Below are 15965 nucleotides of genomic sequence, written 5' to 3'. Positions count from 1 at the left end.
CGGATGGCAAAAAGGTGACCATTGTGGGTCTAATCTTTGGGTTGGACTGAATAGTTAAGCTGGTAGCAACTCGAGGCACATTGCATCGAGTTGCGGGGTAAGGAAGTTAAAAGGGGCCCCTATTTTGGGGTCCGTGGGCCAGTAGCCCCCCTAGCGGGGGTCCGAGGGCAATGCTCCCGACCCGACGATAAAGGGAATATTCCCTGGCCAACTAGTGGAGGCTCATATGGTAAATCGATCATGCCGACCTAACCGCCTTCTGGGATATAAAAGCTAAACCCTTTCACAACCATTGATAATCTATCTTTCACCCAATCAAGAGTTATTCCAGCTAGCCTTAAGCTCTTCACCTGTCTTCTGTCTAGATCGCCATCTAAGCTTCACTGTGGAAGCGCACGGGTGTACAGAGCCATCTCTGTATCAGTTGTTTGGAGCTAAATAAATTTTCTAATTCTCCTCTTATATATTGTGTACTCTCTATCTCTATCTCTTTCTTAGATTCTATTTGTTGCACCGCATAATTTTTACAGAGTCACTATAGTGGCTCTGGTGACCTTTCATATTAGACATATCCCTTGGGAGGGGTATTCACGACCAAAGAAGGATTATTGTAAGTGATTATTGAGTATTATAGTGAGGATATGATATATTATTGAGAGAGAGCATGAGAGAGAGAGAGAGAGTGTGTGTGTGAGTGTGTGTGTGTGTGTGAGAGAGAGAGATAGCCAATTTTATGAAAAATATTGTATCTACCTATGAGAGATTGTGAGAGAAAGCTATGGAACCTTTGAAGATGAATAAAATGTGATATCTTTTCATTCAAGGTGGTTTATTATCTTGTGTTTTTGTGGTCTATCAAAGAATTCTATGAAGAATATGAAGAGCATGATGGATTTTGTTAATGTTAAAGCCATGTGAGAATTGTTTCTACGATGTTGCTTGAAGATTTCTTATCTGTAGTGTTCTTTTCTTTGTTGTGGTCATATCAAATATGAAAAAGATGGTTGTTGATTATACGAGATAGTTTTTCTTGTAGTAGAAAACACATTTCCTTGGTGCCTCTCTTGGGTCTCCATGTTTTTGGTGTGCAGCTGGGGAAAACTTCCATCAACAAGCATCAAAAGAGGATGAAAATGAAGGAAATGGCATTGCTAAGAAGAGAAGAATTGAATGGATGCTTGGAAAGTTCCTTCAACCACTGAAGAATTGGTGATTCTTATTTCCAAAGAAACTTTCCACAAGAGGTTCATTCCACAATGGCGGAAACATATTATCATTGATGCAGACTGCATGTGGTGGACTATTTCCTCTCCCTGTTGAAGCAACAGAAAACGTGCATCTTGGTAGCAAACTGTTTCGAAATGAATTAAAGTGCAAAAAGAGAGAGAATGATCATCTGTTACCATGTTTCCCACAGCACAGAGGAGCGGAAAACGGGAAAAAGGGAAATAGCAAAAAAGGTGCCTTGACCGGTAACCAGACCTTGAAAAGTCTCAGTGTCGCTCGAGGTGACAAAAGAGTAAAAGGCACACCATTAAATACGGAAGTGCTCCCAAATCCTTGTAAAAGAGTCCCAGGCTCACTCCTGTGCAAAGTGTACGCATTAGTTAGGAACATCATAAATTAGAATGGTGGGAAATGGAAAAAAGGGCCTAGGCTACGGCCGGCCATATAAAAAAAGGGAAAAGGGGATGACCACCCAAAAAGGATTTAGGGCTTTGTATATAAAGTTGAAAAGTGAATGAGAAGATCATTCTTTGGTGTGTGGCAAAAAGAGTCTTCTTCTTCCTCTCCTCTTCTTTCCTTCTTGCTTGTGTGTGCTCTTGAGAGAGGGAGTGTGAGAATGTGAGGGAGTGAGAGTGTGTGGGAGTGAGGGATCAAGAGGGTGAAGATCTTCACTATCTCCTCTTCTCTTCTTCTCTTCTCTTCTCTTGCACGCGCGGCTATGGAGGATGGAGCTCGGAGATGGAGGGGGCTTGAGGATGCTTGAGCTAGCATCAACAATCGTGGAGCTACCAGAGTGTAAGAGAGAGGAGGGTGCTTGATCAAGCATCAAGGTAAGCTCACCACACTCGTAGGATCAACGGTGCGTCGGCTAGGTGAGAGATAGCCATTAGAGCTCGCTTGGAACACTTGAAACAATAAGCGGTCTGTGGGTCTTGGCGGTTGAGTGAAAGCTCCCACATTTTGGTTCCATTGCAGGGACCAACGGATTCAAGCTTGAGCACTTGCACGCCTCATATCGAGCAATCGAAGTAGGGTACTCATCCCCGAAATGAAGCTTGAGATAGGTAGGAAGTTTGGGTGTTTTTAATCTTCAAAACAAGTAAGTATTTTGGGATATTTTGGTTGTTTAATGATTGGAAAGCATGGAGAATCTATTTCAGTTTTTTGCCTTTGATCTTTGTTGCATTTAGCGTAGGTTACAGTTAGAAAATCGAACCGGAAAAGGGTAGGGTTTACTGTTTCAAAACAGGGCAAAACAAGAAAAAATCATGCAAAATGTGTAAAATGCTCACTAATGATGCCTAAGATCGGCAAGTGAGTGACTGGGGGCGTCAACGCCACATTGGGGAAGGCATACAAGAGCCAAGAGGCCAAAAGAGAGCTCATTTGTGCCATTTCAGTGAGAGAGAGAGAGAGATAGAGAGCTCCAGCCCGTGTTGATTCGATCGTATCACCGACGCACTTATCAGCCCATTTAGGTATACAAACCTCTCCCTCTACTTCCCTAGCTAGGATTTGGAAGTGCATGACCATGGCGCCGGCCTACATTTGGTGAAACGATCGAAATCGTGTTCGCGCGGGTTACATGCGCCATATTCGGCCCATCCGAGTGGCCTCTCCTAGGCCGAGTCCCAGAATCGGCCCTCCGCCCTTGTCACTCGGCCCACTTGGCAGTCGGCCCTCGGACCATCCGAGTGACCCGTCCGAGTCTCAAATTCGGCCCTCGGCCACATCCCATATTCGGCCCTCGACCAAGCGTCGTTCGGCCCATCCAAGTCCCCCTGTCCGAATATGCCATTCGGCCCGTCCGAGTCAAAACTGTCCGAATCAACATCGTCCGAGTCAAATCCAGAAATTCGGCCCTCGACCCCGTGTCTCGGCCCATCCAAGTGACCTATCAAACCCTACAATTCAGACCAACTGGTCCGAGTGTAACTTTTTGTCAATTTTTTTAGAAATTTGGCCTGATCCGGCAAATACGCAGTAGCACAAACTATCGAAACCCTTCGGGCGCTCAGAACTTGATTCTGGCACACGTGATAAGAGGAATTGTAGTGCGCAGCCGCTTAGCGGCTAGAAGTGGACAGTTGCGAGACCCAAGGACTTAAAGGCGAGCCGCTGAGCCGTAAAACCTGATCGACCAAAAGTGAGCAAGGCAATATACAAGGAAACCCTAAACCCTGACAAAACCGCCAGAAAATGGACCTACAAGCCTATCAGGCCCAACCAAGTGTGAGTATGTAAGATGCTGAGGAATTGCTTGCTGCAGTCACATTGAATTTTCGCACCCAAAGTACACTTAAGAAAGCTGAAAGCCTGATTGGGGACAAGTGCACGAGGAATGACACACTCATCACTGAGTGACCCTAAATTGAGGTCTATATTCAATAACCAAAGGGACTCACTCAGATAAAACACTCAAGGAACCCACCAATAGGAAAGGACCCAAGATATAGATAAACTATCAAGCATAGAGTAGGACCAAGCAAGGAACGCCAACGATGAAGACCTGTCAAGACTATTCAACTTGATCAACAGCGTAGTGGAGCGCAAGAATTTGACCATGATGGAAGAAAGCTCAGACCATCGGTCTAATGAGGAGCTCAATTTGAGTGTATTCCCAGATGCTATCCAGCATGGTGAGTAGTTACGACGTGCACGCCTGGTACGAGCACCGCGGCAGGACAGCAGACACAATCATTGCAGATCTAGAGGAGGAGAGAAGGCTAGCCCGCAAGGCATTGCAGGGAATGGCTGATTATAATAGGGATTAGTAAGCTAGGAGTCAAAGGCAAAGCATGGAGCTACATGAGGTGCAGCGAGTGCTGAACTTGGCTTGCCAAAACCGAACGGACCATGAGAGAGCACTAGAGGGAGACTTGACATTGAGCGAGCTCCTCATGAAACGACTGCTCGATAACACCGTAATAAAGCAGAGTGCCACCGCACTAGCGACGTCTCTGCTTGCAGGATTAGGGGCGAACCAAGGCCCAAAAAGCTAGGCCAAAATATCGATTGTCGCCAAGCAACTCGATAAGTACCAACCGCATGACAATCCATACAGCTTTGTTGAGCAGTTTGAGCAAGTCTGCGAAGTCAACGGCCTCAATGACCAGACTCAATATTCGCAAGCATTCGGGCTTTGCCTAGGCGACAAGGGTAGGAGGTGGTATACAAGCCTGGATGCCGTAGAACGAGCCAACTTCAATAATCTCAAGGATCTCTTCGTCAAGAGATTCACCGAGCCCAAATACTTCGATAACCTGCTAGTATGCTTGATGAACGTCAAGCAGAAAGAGAAGGAGGACATCCGCGACTACGTGACCCATGTGAGGAGTCCCTTTAAGAGAATCCCTCTAGTCGAACGACTGATTGACAGAGCACTTTCGACTGTATTCATCAGCGGAATTCTGGGCGAGGAATTATATAAGGCTTTGGCAGGCAATTCAAGCTTGCAGTGGGACGTGGTGGCTAGAGTGTTTGAGGAAGCCATCAGAGTCGATGACCAGCTGAAAGAGCGGAGCTCTAGGAGCTCAAATCTAGAAGAACCCAACTCGCAAAGCTCAGAGAGAACGTCAGCCTCTAGTGAGCGGTCAATCCCATCATCCCAAGATAAGGGGAAGGCCACCGAGACTGACCAAGGCTTGGCTGAGGTCAAGATGGAATTAGCCAAGCTACAGGACATGTTGAGACAACCAACGCGCCCGCACATCCAATGTGTGTACTGTGGCGTTCATCAGCGGAATTTGGGGCGAGGAATTATATAAGGCTTTGGCAGGCAATTCAAGCTTGCAGTGGGACGTGGTGGCTAGAGTGTTTGAGGAAGCCATCAGAGTCGATGGCCAGCTGAAAGAGCGGAGCTCTAGGAGCTCAAATCTAGAAGAACCCAACTCGCAAAGATTAGAGAGAACGTCAGCCTCTAGTGAGCGGTCAATCCCATCATCCCAAGATAAGGGGAAGGCCACCGAGACTGACCAAGGCTGACGTTCCCGCACTAGAGGCTGACCAAGGCTGACGTTCTCTCAACATGACCAATCGCAAAGATTAGAGAGAACGTCAGCCAAGCTACAGGACATGTTGAGACGACCAACGCGCCCGCACATCCAATGTGTGTACTGTGGCGGAAACCACTTGCCGGCCAAGTGTCAAGACCCTAGGTCAAGACCTTGTGCTAACTGCGGCAGGTTTGGCCATGATTTTGCGCATTGTAGATTACCAAGAAGACTTCCATACTTGCAACCCTACGGCCAACCTTATCTAGCTAACAGGCCACAGCCATTCTTCGGAAGGGGAGCCCCATTAGCTTGTCCCGTGCCTAACGATATGAAACCAACCGTCCCTAGAATGGACATAAATCCTACAGGCATTCCTAGACCGCCTGGTCCTTACGTGACCCACCCACCAAAGATGCTCCAGTACACTACTTGGAAGAGCCGAATATTGAGGAGACCTACATATACCCTTACATCTCGTATGACGATGAGGGCAATGTGGTCCTCATGGATTATCGACCCGGGCCGGTGATGGCGTTGGGACGAGGATGAGGTAGAGGCCTAGGAGGGCAGCCGCCCGCAGGATCCAGTCACTTATTGGACTTGTGGACACCCCGGTCATATCTCATCACACTGCCCTAAAAGAGAGCAACAAAACAGGGATAGGGCTGACCAAAGGTGCGCAGAGTGCGGAATCACCCATCTTTTCATAGATTGCCCAAAGCGAAAGCCATCCTCTAGTTCAACCAACTTGCCATCTGTCCCATTAGGGCTGTTTGGTGTCGAAAGCCCCGATGGGGAGGCCAAACCTATTCCATTGCAGGTTATGACCCGAGCCCAAACGAAGCAAGCCGGCATTTCTCTGCCACCAGGACCTAGCAATCTTGACGCAACCTCGATAGGAAGGAAAAGCTGCACGTGGAAAAAGAAGAGATTGAAAGCTAAGGCTGCACTAAATACTGAGAATGTTACAACTCTACCTATGGGAAATAAGGTTTAAGATGCAGAGGCAGAGACTTCAGCCCCTAAGACAGCCGAAAAAGGAAGCGCTAAGGTAGGGGAATACCCGCATCTGAAGCAACAATTAGAGGCCATAGAAAAGGTGAAGGAATGGGCAAGGGAGGCTCAACAACATCTCAAAGACACTGAGCCCATCATAGAGGACGAGATCGATGACCTCTCTAGCGTAAGCATGCCAATAGCACCACCGCAACCTAAGTCGATAGGAGCAACTATGCCACAAGCAGTGCCGCTAAGACCAAGCCTAGACGCGACAGAGCCGCAGATCAGCCATAGCCATTGGCACGGACAATCTAGGCTAAGGGAAGGACGAGTATCTAACAATCTCCTGACCACGCTAGTGACCACCCCTGTAACACTTAGCCTGGGAGATCTGCTTAATTAGTACCCTACCCTATGGCAAGACCTTAAGCAGTGGGTCGAAGGATCACAAGAGCAGGTCATGATAGACCCTCGAGACCAGGATGCACAAACGCAATTGCCAAGTTTGACGCTGCACTCCGTGCCTAAATCCTTGCACGTCAACGCCTTTTGGGAAGGCTCTGAGATGCACGCGGTCCTGCCGGTCCTAGCCCTGGGTGACACGACAAGAAAGGGAATCGTAGACACGGGAGCTGGGGTTAGTGTGCTTAGCCACGCAGTGCTTCAAACTTGGGGAAACCTGCCTGTTGAAGCTGCTAGGTTTAATGTCACACTAGCAAACGGTATGAGAGTGAAGCCATTCAGGGTACTAAAGAATTGGTCAGTGAAGATCGCAGGTGTCCGGTTCTCTGTCGACTTTATAGTTATGAAGGGAGTGGACTATGATATCCTATAAGGCCGACCCTGGATGCTGGATGCCGTAAGAATAGAGATGGACACTTGGAAGACCTCTCCAGTCGACCTGGACGCCATCTCTGCTATGCTCAAAGGGAACATCCAGGTCAAGAAGCCCTATGGGCCCTTGACCAAGTATATCCCATGCCCCGAGGATGAGCGGGATTGGATGCATGTTCTCGCTACAATCGACTTGCCATTCTCAGACCATGAGGCATACGAGCAAGCCATCAAAACGATCAACAAGACCAACGAAGCACTCTCTACACCAGTTTGCATGATGGCAAGAAGCCGCCAGGGAAAGCCTGAGCCTGTCACCTTCCAAGTACCATCCAACAAAAAGGAACTCCAGGATATACTGGAATACCTAACGAACCAGCTAGCCGGCAACCCAGTTGCAAATTTCAAACCACTCTAGGATCTCTTAGAAGAATCCAAGTGGCAATGGACCAGGGTGCACGATTTGAACCTCATGTATAACTAGGCCCTAGTTCCTGACCAACAACACGAGGCATACCAAGCCCTAGGAGATGACGAGTAGTCAGATGACAAAGATTCCAACGACGAATATGAAGATTGCCAATCCTTCAGTGATGAGAGTGAGGGTGAAGTAGATACCATAGAATACGACACTGAAGGACGAGAAATTGAGCAGATACGAGCAGACGCCAAGCCGCAGAAAAGGCAGGCCCTTAGAGTAGAGCGAGGAGTCATGCGCATTGAATGTGATCATGCTTGGTTGGAATGCATAGGAGCCGTAGACCTTGAGCAAGCAGGCCTAGCCTAGCCAGGAACGACATCAATACTTAGGACCAAATCGCCATCTGAACTGCAGCCACCAGGGGAGACCATCTCTTCTAGTGAAGATGGAGGGTTTGACTCTGAATCGGAAGTTACTTTGGATAGTGACTCACAACATACCCTATGAATCCAAAACACGCTCATGCTATCAAAGAGGAAATTGACAAGCTGATGAGAGCTGGATTCATTTACGAAATTGAGCACATAGACTGGGTATCACCCATAGTCATTGTGATGAAGAAGAACAAAAAAATCCAAGTGTGTGTCAATTACAAGAAGGTGAACGCTGCTACGAAGAGGGACAACTATCCATTGCCGTACACCGAGCACATGCTTGAGAGGGTGGCAGGCAAGGAAGCCTACAGTTTTCTGGATGGCTTCTCAGGGTACAACCAGGTGCAAGTACATCCTGCCGACAGGCACAAGACCGCCTTTGCCACTGAGTGGGGCATCTTTGCATATATAGTCATGCCCTTTGGGTTGACCAATGCCCCCACCACTTTCCAACGCCTCATGTGCACCATCTTTAAGGACATGCTTTGCAAGGAGTTAGAGGTCTCTGTCGACAACCTATGTGTCCATTCGACCTGGATCGAACACTTAGACAAACTCCACGCAGTCTTTGAATGGTGCCGCTTATATCGTCTCTCCTTGAACCCCTTGAAGTGTCAATTTTGGGTAAAGCACGGATGCATCTTAGGACATGTGGTGTTGAAGAATGGCATTGCCACAGACTTCTTGAAGGTCAGGGTTATTGTTGACCTTTCACCCCCAATTAATTACAAGGGAGTTCAATGCTTCTTAGGCCATACAGGATACTATCGGCGGTTTGTACTAAACTACGTGCTGATCGCCAGACCATTGTACAAGATGTTGATTATCTTCGAGTGGACCGAGGCATGCCAACGGGCATACAAAGAATTGAAAAATTCTCTAACAACAGCACCAATTCTACGAGCCCCAGATTGGACCATCACCTTCCACGTGCACATCGATGCTTCTAAGTTTGCCGTGGGGGCAGTGTTATGACAACCTGGTGAGCACAACTTAAATTACCTAGTGAGCTTTGCTAGCAGACAACTCACTGAGATGGAGATGAATTACTCGACAACAAAACGGGAGGGATTAGCCATGGTGTTCGCTGTGAAGAAATTCTGGCATTATCTATTGGTCACACCCTTCATCTTTTTCGTGGACCATCAAGCCCTGCTCTATTTAGTGAACAAACCTTGTGCTTCAGGGCGCATAGCTCGATGGCTCCTCCTGCTCCTAGATTTTGATTTCTCTATGGTGGTACGAATGGGAAAACAACATTACATGACTGATCACATGTCACGCATCCCCACAGGAGAAGCCACTCGACAAGGCATCGTTGACGAGTTACCTGACACCCACTTATTCCACCTGTCCAATGAGAGAGATTTATTTAAGGTTGATCTAACGCCATATTGGGCAGACGACATAGTCCAAGTGCTTGAGCACAGACTACCTGAGTGCCCAATAAAAAAGGCCTGACTTAGGCGCTTGATCCTGAAGATCCAGCCCTACCAACTGATTGCAGGCCAACTCTATAGGCTGGGGAAAGACGGATTGCTGCGTAGGTGCGTGTGTGAACATGAGATGCACGATGTGCTCTCGGAGGCGCACAACGGCATTGCGGGAGGATACTTTAGTGGAGACATGACAGCACGGAAGGTGCTGCAGTCTCAACTATGGTGGCCCACACTTTTCCACGATGCCACGCGATTCGTCAAGCATTGTGACGAGTGCCAATGGAAAAAATTCCCAATTCGTAAGGATCAAATGGAGTTGACCCCAATTATTGCTCGCCAAGCCTTCGAAAAATGGGGAACTGACTTCATTGGACCCATCAGTCCTGCGACGCAATACTCACAAGCCAAGTACATCGTAGTGGCCACAGATTACCTCACAAAATGGGCAGAGGCAAGAGCCACACGAAAAAATGATGCTAGAAAGACCGCCAAGTTCTTATAGGAGCAAGTGATCTCGCTCTTCGGTTGCCCCATCGAACTGGTTAGCGACCAAGGCACACACTTCATCAATGAAGTGATAGCACATCTCCTATCCACCTTTCTCATCATCCATCGCAAATCCTCACCATACTACCCTCAAGCTAATGGCCAGGCAGAATCAACTAACAATATTCTTATCAATGTCCTGACTAAGGTGGTCTCCACCTCACGCAGCGACTGGGACAACAAGTTGATGGCAGCCTTATGGGCCTACCACACAGCTTATAAAATGACTGTCGGCCAAACCCCCTTTAGGTTGAACTATGGAACTGAGGCAATTCTACCATTAGAATTCTTCATTCCTAGCCTGAGAATAGCACTTTAAGAATGATGGGAAGGGCAGGAGGCATGGACGGAACGCCTGGTCGAGCTTGAATGCCTATCAGAAACTCGTCTTCTAGCCACCCACGTGCTTATTTGTGAGAAAGCTCGACGCAAAAGCTGGTTCGACAAGCATGTCAAGCAGCGATAATTCGAACGGGGGGACTTAGTGCTCCTTTACTTAATTAAGGGGCATAAGCAAAAAATGAAATTTAGAGGTCTCAGACCCTTCAAGGTTCATGCGATCAGCCGAACCGGCAATGTCAACCTTGAGACACTAGACAGAGAGGGAATAGGCTTCTTCAATGGCAGTCATGTTAAGAAGTACTACCCTCCCACGCATCCTTTGCATGAGCCACCCATGTTAGAACCGCCCTTCAAAGTAAGAGTAGCCACAGTCACTGAAATCAACGAAGATGATGAGGAAGTCGCAGAACCCACCTACCTCCGTGTCACGGTCACTGCCAAGCAAACATGCACTTTTAATGCCTTGATTGACGAGGGAGCAGACTTCAATGTCTTAACCCACAATCATTGGATCCAACTTAGCAAACCATTACTTCAACCCACAGCTGCCAAGTTAAACCCATATGGAGCTCAATCATACGCACTTCTCGGCAAGTGTAGAGTCGCCGTTTCTATTGAGTCTGAGACTATTCCGATGCTTTTTTACGTGTTGATAAGTGCTACAGATGCAGGCATGGAGTCACTGCTAGGGCGAACCTTCAAAAAGCAGACTCACTGCAATGTTGATTATGAGTCGCAATGCATCCACCTAGCAATAGGCAATGTGTACATTGTCACAGCTTTCAGCAAGGGCTACGCGACACCATCACTATCCGCAAAGCCACCGATAGAAACATCCGTAGGCAAGACTAAGGAGGGGGGTAGTGCACGGCTGCCACTCCCCGACTTCCATAAACCATAGCCCGAAGTGATCAAAGCAAAGATCCAATAGCCTCGCTTCCAATGGGTGCCTAAACAGCCGCAACAACTGCCTAGGAGTCGACGCGCCTATCCTCATAAGACCTAGAACTTTAAACCTAGGAGGCCAAGACGCAGTCACAAAAAGTGCCGTGCAATCAAGCAAAGATGGGTCCCTAAAGCTATCTTGCATGCACAAGACTACTACGAGGGAAATACCTGGCTGTGGATCCCAAAGGTCCCCATGGCCAAGAACACTATTCATATGCCACCCTCAAGATTAATTAGCCCACGCCTCCCAATGCCTCAAAACCATAGGCCGCAGTGCTCTCCTGAGCCCCAACCATCCGACTCATCTAGGCTTCGGCCCAAGAGAGTCGCACAAACCTATCGGGCCAAGCAACATCCACTGTCACAGGAGGCATCACCAGACCAAGTCAATCCGACTCCCCAAAGCAAAGTTGAATATAGCAGTCCATCTGTTAAGGCTGACCCTAATCCACCCATGTTCCAAGTAGCCCAACCGCAAGCTCAAGGAAACCTCCAACCGCCCATCTTCGTTGTCCAAAACACTTGTTCTGCCAAACCTCAACCACCTATCGGCCTTATGCCCTCCTACGAACGAAAAGCCTTTCTAGCGCTAGCCGTTGACCTTGCGCAGGACACTGGGGATGACGTAGTGGAATGCATTAAATGACTCGATGCCACCTTCGTATCGCTAGCCCTCAGCTATGACCGCTTGGACTTGGGTCTATTAGAAGAACCCTTTGCAACGGAAGTGCGCAATATGCCTTGCTCTTGGGAAACTTTTGAATTCGCATTTGCAAAGGCTTCTCGCTCTGCTCTACTGAGTTGCTTGGTAGTGGGGTCTCCAAAGAGCAAGCCATTAAACAACATCTCATCACGTCATACGATCCACGGACCACTTTTGCCATCACTGACCAAGAGATCGCAAGGTTATCCCACCTTGCTAACACTGGATCACCTTTCTTGAGGCAATGGTATGCTCTTAGGTTGCAATGGGAAGTTGACGGATGTCGCATAATGACCAACGCCGAGCCATCAAAACGGCAGAGTATGATCCCACTTACGTCGCACCTACCTCATATAGAGTGTTAACCACTCTTTGGGGCCGACCCATGGACGAGCATATCAAGGGGCATCCCTACCTTGACCACCGCTTAACAGAGGAAGAGCTCCACATCACGAGTCAGCTCGACTCTAGTGACTTCCTCACAGATGTCCTCACATACGTCACACACGTAGAAATTCGACCCTTTGATCTGGACTGCGCAGCTCAACTGGAATACAATCCAAATTTCTACACTTGGCTCCTTCACAAGTAACTCCTACCCCAACATGCCGAGAGCCCCTAACCTTTTGACCCCCAATCTTAGGAAGGATTCTTTTCAAGATGGAAGGGGAGGGGGTATGGTGAAGGTGAAAGGAATCAGATGGGAAATGAATCAAAAGGGACACAGTAAAGTAAAGGTAGTGAAAAGCATAAGCATATAGTATGAAAAAAATGGCTTCCTAAGAAATTCTTTCAAGAGTTTTTTTTTCTCACGCAACCAGCAAATTGATATGTGGAAAATACTAATGAAAGTTACGAATTATGGAAGGAGCATAAAATGTCGCAGCAAGACCGCACCCATCGACTCCCATTCACAGACGAGGAAAGGGAGCAATACTGCATCCATCTAGAGAACCGCGCCTTCAGCCAACTCAAGTTCCGAACCATCCACAACATAGAAGTCGTGGTGGCCAAGGAGGAAGCAGCCAGGAGGGTGGTGGAACAATGCAATCTCACAAAGTATATTGAAAAATTCTTGCAGAAGCCGGACCACCTAAAGTGTGTGGAGTTCCTCAGAACATACAACCCAGACCAAGAAAGTGGTATTGTAACAGTGGGAGAGGAGAAGGTGCAAAGCAGGTACAATTCCTTGATGCATCGAATTAGCGTACCAGTGCTAGAGAATGTAGCAGCCCATACCCTAGACGAAGTAGATTGGAATGGGTACGTGCGGAAAACGATTGATCAAGCGGCCAAAGCGCTAGCCCTAGGAAGTGTACCAGCAGGAGAAGAATCTCCAGCTTCTAAAGTTACGGAAAGAAAGAAAGCCTCCTCCAAAGCCTCCTTCATCGGGTATGGAGGAGTCTTGATTGCACTCATCCAAGAGGCAGTGAAGGAAGCACAGGAGGTGGAAGAAGGAGAAGGAAAAATGCCAGAGAGGTCGCCTCCTTACCACGACAAAGATAGGGCATGCCCTTATTTTTACCACCGAAATCCTAGATGAGTCTATGATGTGCTTTCTTGCGGATTTCTCCTCATGTCCTGACCCCACTTTTGTAACAACTTGTAATTATCTTAGGTTACTTAGGCTACTTCTTAAGCACGACCCGACTCCACAAGAGTGCGGCCTACCTCCCCTATTCTTTGATCCTAACGCTATAGACAACTGCGCCATGGCTCGTCTCATGATGAGGGCTAGTCTCCTTCCCTCTTTTTGCCTAGCCCTCCTAGAAGATATAAACGACAGCCAATTCACTAGGTGCAATCACCCTTTCCTCTCCACCACTTCTCTTCGTGTCTGCATGATTCTGAAAGATTACATGCAAAGTCGCTAGTTTTTTGCAAATCTATCCGACCCCCTTCTCCTCCTCATTCCGATGAAGACAATTAGGCCTATTTATCATTTCCAAAAAAAAAGAGAGAAATGCACCACAGTCACTGCACCTAGGGTTTTCCCTAGCCCCCTCCCCACTTCACACTTAGGGCACATCAAGGGCAGGACTTTCAGACCTGTCACCCTAAGACTTGCATCGCACCTCCAACAACGCACTATCAAGATTGTGGGAGAGAAGGAAGGAGTCTCACTTGTAGCTTTCTTGCTTGCACAATGGGGGAATATACACAAAGGTGGAGGCTGAAAACAGTTTTCCTCTTCTTAGTTGTGTAAGCCAAAAAGAACTCTCATACAAAGAAATAGAAGAACCCTATATATGGGTCTCAAACCAAACTCATATAACTAAGGTGGCATACTAACTGAGCCACAAACTAGAGTAGATAAGGATAGCTGTCATCTAGCTATTATTCATGGGCGGTGTACCAACCGCATCTGCAACTGACAAGTCGGTGACATAAATGCACAACGGTCACCCTGGCATATCATGAGTGGAGCTCGATCTCTCAACACTCCCCCTCGAGCTCAATCCCAATTCCTGCACACCAAGCAGGTCTCTGAACTTGCGCAGCTTCTCTGCACCCAATGCCTTCGTGAATATGTCAGCTACCTGATCTTCTGTGCTGACATAAACTAGATCAATAAGACCTAGTAAAACCCTCTCCCGCACATAGTGACAATGCACCTCAATGTGCTTTGTTCTAGCATGATAGACTGGGTTATTTGCCAAGTGTATACTACTCATGTTGTCACAATAGATGACAAGTGACCCATCCGTAGGTTGATGCATATCATAAAGTAGCTTATGCAACCAAGCTACCTCACATGCAGCCATTGCTGTGCCCCTGTACTCAGCCTCTGTGCTGGATAAGGCAACTGTAGGCTGTTTCTTGTTGCTCCAAGTGACTCCAGCACTCCCAAAAGAGAACACATACCCACTGGTAGATCGTCTATCAGAAATACTACTAGCCCAATCAGCATCAGTGTATCCATGCAACTGTATCTGAACCCCAGTCTCATAAAATAGTCCATACTGCAATGTGGACTTCACATACCTAAGTATGCGTCTAGCCGCATCCAAATGTGATTTCCTTGGAGCCTGCATAAAGTGACTTACTAATCCAACAGCACAGCTCAAATCTGGCCTGGTAATAGTCATATAAATCAAACTTCCTACTATGTGTCTATACATAGTAGGGTCTTCCAGAAGCTCACCTGCATCTGCGCTCAGCTTCACATTCTGCTCCAAAGGAACTGAAATAGGCTTACAGCCTGTCATCCCATATTTGGATAGCATGTCCAATCCATACTGCCTCTGCAAGAGCTGTATCCCACTTGGTGATCTAATCACCTCAATGCCCAAGAAATAACGCAGCTCTCCCAAATCCTTCATCTCAAACTTTTGCTTCAATAGCATTTTCACATGAAGGATATCTTCATCACTGTCACCTGTCATAATCAAATCATCAACATAAATGACAAGCAACATAATACCTTTCTCTGTTTTTCTCACATAAAGTGAGAAATCTGCCTTGGAAATCTGAAAGCCAATAGTGACAAGATATTGCCCTATCTTGTTAGACCATGCTCTAGGTGCTTGCTTCAAGCCATACAAGGCTTTCTTCAACCTGCAAACAAACTCAGGATGAACAGCATGCACATAACCTGGTGGCTGCTCCATATAGACCTCTTCTTGCAAATCACCATGCAAGAAGGCATTCTTTACATCCATCTGATGTAAAGACCATCCCTTTGATGTAGCCATAGCAATGACTGCTCTTACGGTTGCCATCCTTGCAACCGGATTGAATGTTTCTTCATAATCAATGCCATATGTTTGTGCATACCCCTTGACTACTAATCTTGCCTTGTATCTGTTCACAGAACCATCTGCATTGTGCTTCACCTTATAAACCCACTTACAGCCAATTGCATTCTTACCTTTAGGCAAAGGTACCAACTCCCATGTAGCATTTGCTTCCAAGGCATCCATTTCTTCATCCATGGATTTCTCCCATTTTTCTTTTCCCATGGCTTGCTCAAAAGAAGTGGGTTCTGGTTCATGTATCACTTTGACCATATATGCATAGTGAATGGCTGTAAATCCATCATATTTTAGCCTATCCACAGGATACCTAGCTCTCATA

This window comes from Lygodium microphyllum, chromosome 9, assembly GCF_053477565.2.
Source record: "Lygodium microphyllum isolate KBCC chromosome 9, Lygodium_microphyllum_v1.1.10, whole genome shotgun sequence".
In the NCBI taxonomy this organism is placed as follows: Eukaryota; Viridiplantae; Streptophyta; class Polypodiopsida; order Schizaeales; family Lygodiaceae; genus Lygodium; species Lygodium microphyllum.
The sequence above is the reverse complement of the archived record's forward strand: the minus strand, read 5'-3'. Positions refer to the sequence as shown.